The sequence below is a fragment of the Drosophila pseudoobscura genome, chromosome X (assembly GCF_009870125.1).
Source record: "Drosophila pseudoobscura strain MV-25-SWS-2005 chromosome X, UCI_Dpse_MV25, whole genome shotgun sequence".
In the NCBI taxonomy this organism is placed as follows: Eukaryota; Metazoa; Arthropoda; class Insecta; order Diptera; family Drosophilidae; genus Drosophila; species Drosophila pseudoobscura.
The window spans coordinates 31,362,844-31,368,843 of record NC_046683.1 but is presented as its reverse complement, the minus strand read 5'-3'; the positions used below and the strand labels follow the sequence as shown (position 1 = coordinate 31,368,843).

At 43.0% G+C, this 6,000-nt stretch overlaps 1 pseudogene; it reads right to left on the bottom strand.

Annotated features, from left to right (window-relative positions):
• Positions 1-224: 224 nt before the first annotated feature.
• On the bottom strand, positions 225-2,426 carry LOC6904018 (BTB/POZ domain-containing protein 7-like; annotated as a pseudogene).
• Positions 2,427-6,000: the final 3,574 nt, after the last annotated feature.

Below are 6,000 nucleotides of genomic sequence, written 5' to 3'. Positions count from 1 at the left end.
GACTTAAGTTTATGATGGGTTGGATTTGGCAAGGAAGGTCAATTTATTGTGTGTTTTAATCTGCCAACTACTAGGGTCAACGAGTAACAAAGGTGCAAAAGGGTTGCAGATGTAATAAACAAATTACTTAAACTGGTTTTTTCTTCGCAAATACCAGAGATAATATACATATTTAAGTATTTTTAACATTATACATACTATCTAATTTTAATTTTAAATTACATTTTTAGTTTAATTTTTGTTCAGAAAGGCATGCCAAAATAAAGTGCCCCGGATCTGGACCCACTTGCAACCTCTATAAAAACCTGGGTGGTCCAGAGTTAAATGACCCAGGATTTGGAAGGTGTGATGTGGGCGATAACTGTCCATTACGCATCATATCAAATGGCGAACTAGAGCGCTGCACGAAGCGGTGATAGTTGCTTTGTGGCAGAGCGTGCTAAAATTAATAGAAAATTTTTATTTTAGGATAAATACCGAGAAGGAAATACTTACGTGTATACTTCGCAAGGTCAGTGCACTTGGAACGTTTCCAACTACGCGAGGGCTTGGACCATCCCCCAAATCTAATTGTAAACTTTCTGGCATGTCGTTATTGCTGCCGACGCTACGGCCGCTAGTATTTCCAGTACTATTTGACAAATGAAGCTGACCTAACGATGCGGTGGCCATAGCCACATCCGGCATCATATCTGAAAGATGACTATTTCCAGAGTCCAAAGCACATGCGCCGTTCTCAACACTAATATCCAAGCCCAAGCTATTTCCATGCGGAAATCGAAAGTCCCCTTCAGTTATTAACGCCGGCAGTTCATTTCGTGGACGCGCTGACGCGGAAATACGTGCATAGCTACACTGAAGCGCAGGACCAGAGTTGGTTGCTAAAATAATGGCTACACCAAAAAGACCATTTGATTGGTGACGCGGAAAAGTGAGATTTCGGCTATAATAGGGGTGTACTCCATCGGTGCCACAGATTGATGATGCTGACGATCCCATTGACGAGGACGATAAAAAAGAAGATCCAACGGTTGTGTTTCCCGGAACTGAGCCAGTAGCCGCTGGTGATGGCGGTGGGCTTTGATCTTCATCTTCAAGCAAATTGTCCTCGCCTTGAGTAGTGGACGCAACTCCACCCGGATTTTCTTTGTGAACATCATCACTTTTCTGGCTGGATTGGTGTGAGCTTTCCAGAATATCAGATACTTCATCAGGGACGTTAAACTCTCTCACGACCCGAAGCCGAATTTGTCGTTCAATTTCATGTTTTGATGAAAGTGGCAGTAGCAATGCACGCTGGCACATAGGTGACTGGCGAAGTTTATTTTCGCGTTTACGCATTGCCAATAAAGTTTGGTTATCCGGTGCTGGTATAACAGCCGACCCTACCATCATGTCAATATTTTCATGAATAGCACCACGATTAACAGCACTACAAAGTCCATTATTAGCCGCTGCATTCATGTGGGACACCATATTCAAGGTATCAGGAATATCTGGCGGGTGTCGCGACCTACGCATACGCATTAGTTCCACCTGGTGGTGAGATGAAGATAATCGATCCTTCAACAAGGCCTTTACTTCCTCAAAATACGGCATAAAGAGACGTGGTCTTACAAAGAGTCCCTGATTACTACCACTACGTATCCAGGCATTGATACGTAAATTTTCTCGTTCATCTCCAATCATATGTGAAGGTGGCGTGCTGACAAGACCTCGACGAATTGCTTGGCCGAGTATCTCACTATGTGGTGGTAAAACATGGTCTATGCGCACTACAGGCAATAATTCTGCGATGATGTCTCGCAGCTCTACATCACTCAAATCACGTTTTTTTACGCCCTCGCGAGCAACTGAGTGAGCTGTGTGTGACAACAAGTTTGGTTCACGATCTTCCATACGGCGAATGAGCTCCTGTTCTCCCCATTTAAGAACAGCCTGCAGAATCTCTAGCTCAGAAGCTTGTAAAAAATTACTCTGCAGAACATGTAACAGTTGCTTTTTATCTAATTGGTGCAGGACAGGTGAGGTGCTAATAACGGTCAATTCTTCTCGTAGGTACTGATATGCTTGTCTAAACATCCACGCGGAGCCATGGGGTTGGCAACCCCACTTTAAAATTGTTGGTAAAGTACCAAGGGACATCGAGTATTAAATCCTCACAGCCTTGCGCCAAAATATCAATCTCTCAAAACCGACCAATCTGGTAAAGCTCCATAGCTTCCTCTAGTGTCGTTGGACGCACTCTTCCTGTGTTGGTTAAGGCATGTATTTCCCCTAGTGATCCTGCCGACGTACCCGATCCAACACCGCGTAAAATCAGTGTCAAATCAATAATGTCCAGGTTAACGGTATAATATTTCGTCTAATACAATTCGCGTGGGCACGTGAAAGGAACGTTCAACGCACTCATCAATGTTTACAAATTATCAATGCATCAATTAAATTACAAAACGAGGGGCAACGTTTTGAGTTGCTGCGGAGACCGCAACTATACCTATATACCCGATACTTAGTCAGTATGGCTCTCCTCCGGCAGACGCCGCTATTATTGAACGACACGACAAAGAGTGCGTGCGAGAGAGACAGAAAATCAGTTTGAGCGTGTCGTCGGGCGCTGCGTAGCCACTGCAAATTAATTTCTTCCTTTGCCTACAAAAATGATCCGATCAGTCCTTTGCGGGGGCGGAAGGCGGTGTGTTGCGAAATTTTGACATAAAACGGTCAAGTTCCGATATCACAGGAGTGTGTATACCAAATTTGGTTTCTCTAGCTTTTATAGTGTCTGAGATCCTTTAACTCATATTTTGCAATAAGCTAAGCCGACCATGAAACCTGTGTGTTAGAGAAAGACAGAGCGAAAAAGAATGAAATTGTTTTCTTGATTCTGGCTATAATACTTATACGATCTGCTTCTGATTTTGCATTCTAGAAGATATAGTCATCCTCTGCGATTCAACATTTTCTGTTTTCTCGTATCTCTAAAATTGTGGATGCCACAGATTTTCGCCCTTTGTGAGGGCTTGTAACAGTGACATATCACAGAAGTCTAGATATAAATGTCGTTGCTCTAGCTCTTATAGTCTTTGAGCACTAGGCGCTAATAGGGACGGACAGACAGACAGGGCTCAATCGACTCGGCTATTGATGGTGATCATGAATATATATACTTTATGGGGTCGGAAACGATTCCTTCTGGACGTTACACACATCTATTTTCACCACAAATCTCCACAATACTCACATTGAGTATCGGGTATAACAAAACCAAATATAATCCTAATAATAATAACCTTTATAATAAAGTTTATGGGCTTTATGAAATTTTTGACTGATTTATGTATGTACAATGTCGGTTCGCTATCCAATTATGGCCGTTATGGTTTGGGGATATAGCTACATATGTGTTGACTAAGGACTAAAGACTAGATTTAATATAGTATATGGTTTGTTAGGCTATGATAGTTAGCTGTTTTTTTTCCAGGTTACAATTCATGTCCCATTCGCCTTGCCACGCCTTGCAACGGCTTCTAATGGTCCTTCTCTGCGCTTATTGGGTGAAAGTAGAAATCTCTGGCGTGCTGCATCTGCAGCTTCTTGGCTTCGCCCACCCCTATCTCGGATTGGCCATGCTGATTGAGCGCCGCTCCCCTTCTGCGCTACGAGACTGCGTCGGCTTGAAACCTGCATTTATGAATATACATATGTATATAACTTCAGCTGGCACTTCCAGACTATATGGTCCCATACATTTATTTTGTTTGTCTTGCTCAGTCTATTGGTGGAACTTGATAGAACGAAAAAACCTCGGCCAACCGCAGGGGAGCGATCTCACACTCCCAATTCGAGCCAGACGCTGAAAGATACACTACTTCAGTACCTCCCTTTCACTAGAGAGATATCTTTCTATATAAAATCTAAAACATCTGAAATATATGACCATATGACCAAGAGGTATCTTGAGTCTAGTTAATTTATACATTTCGACAGATTAAACGGGTAAAGCATTCGGCGACTTAAGTTTTTGATGGGTTGGATTTGGCAAGGAAGGTCAATTTATTGTGTGTTGTAATCTGCCAACTACTAGGGTCAACGAGTAACAAAGGTGCAAAAGGGTTGCAGATGTAATAAACAAATTACTTAAACTGGTTTTTTCTTCGCAAATACCAGAGATAATATACATATTTAAGTATTTTTAGCATTATACATACTATCTAATTTTAATTTTAAATTACATTTTTAGTTTAATTTTTGTTCAGAAAGGCATGCCAAAATAAAGTGCCCCGGATCTGGACCCACTTGCAAACTCTATAAAAACCTGGGTGGTCCAGAGTTAAATGACCCAGGATTTGGAAGGTGTGATGTGGGCGATAACTGTCCATGACGCATCATATCAAATGGCGAACTAGAGCGCTGCACGAAGCGGTGATAGTTGCTTTGTGGCAGAGCGTGCTAAAATTAATAGAAAATTTTTATTTTAGGATAAATACCAAGAAGGAAATACTTACGTGTATACTTCGCAAGGTCAGTGCACTTGGAACGTTTCCAACTACGCGAGGGCTTGGACCATCCCCCAAATCTAATTGTAAACTTTCTGGCATGTCGTTATTGCTGCCGACGCTACGGCCGCTAGTATTTCAAGTACTATTCGACAAATGAAGCTGACCTAACGATGCGGTGGCCATAGCCACATCCGGCATCATATCTGAAAGATGACTATTTCCAGAGTCCAAAGCACATGCGCCGTTCTCAACACTAATATCCAAGCCCAAGCTATTTCCATGCGGAAATCGAAAGTCCCCTTCAGTTATTAACGCCGGCAGTTCATTTCGTGGACGCGCTGACGCGGAAATACGTGCATAGCTACACTGAAGCGCAGGACCAGAGTTGGTTGCTAAAATAATGGCTACACCAAAAAGACCATTTGATTGGTGACGCGGAAAAGTGAGATTTTGGCTATAATAGGGGTGTACTCCATCGGTGCCACAGATTGATGATGCTGACGATCCCATTGACGAGGACGATAAAAAAGAAGATCCAACGGTTGTGTTTCCGGGAACTGAGCCAGTAGCCGCTGGTGATGGCGGTGGGCTTTGATCTTCATCTTCAAGCAAATTGTCCTCGCCTTGAGTAGTGGACGCAACTCCACCCGGATTTTCTTTGTGAACATCATCACTTTTCTGGCTGGATTGGTGTGAGCTTTCCAGAATATCAGATACTTCATCAGGGAGGTTAAACTCTCTCACGACCCGAAGCCGAATTTGTCGTTCAATTTCATGTTTTGATGAAAGTGGCAGTAGCAACGACGCTGGCACATAGGTAACTGGCGAAGTTTATTTTCGCGTTTACGCATTGCCAATAAAGTTTGGTTATCCGGTGCTGGTATAACAGCCGACCCTACCATCATGTCAATATTTTCATGAATAGCACCACGATTAACAGCACTACAAAGTCCATTATTAGCCGCTGCATTCATGTGGGACACCATATTCAAGGTATCAGGAATATCTGGCGGGTGTCGCGACCTACGCATACGCATTAGTTCCACCTGGTGGTGAGATGAAGATAATCGATCCTTCAACAAGGCCTTTACTTCCTCAAAATACGGCATAAAGAGACGTGGTCTTACAAAGAGTCCCTGATTACTACCACTACGTATCCAGGCATTGATACGTAAATTTTCTCGTTTATCTCCAATCATATGTGAAGGTGGCGTGCTGACAAGACCTCGACGAATTGCTTGGCCGAGTATCTCACTATGTGGTGGTAAAACATGGTCTATGCGCACTAAAGGCAATAATTCTGCGATGATGTCTCGCAGCTCTACATCACTCAAATCACGTTTTTTTACGCCCTCGCGAGCAACTGAGTGAGCTGTGTGTGACAACAAGCTTGGTTCACGATCCATACGGCGAATGAGCTCCTGTTCTCCCCATTTAAGAACAGCCTGCAGAATCTCTAGCTCAGAAACTTGTAAAAAATTACTCTGCAGAACATGTA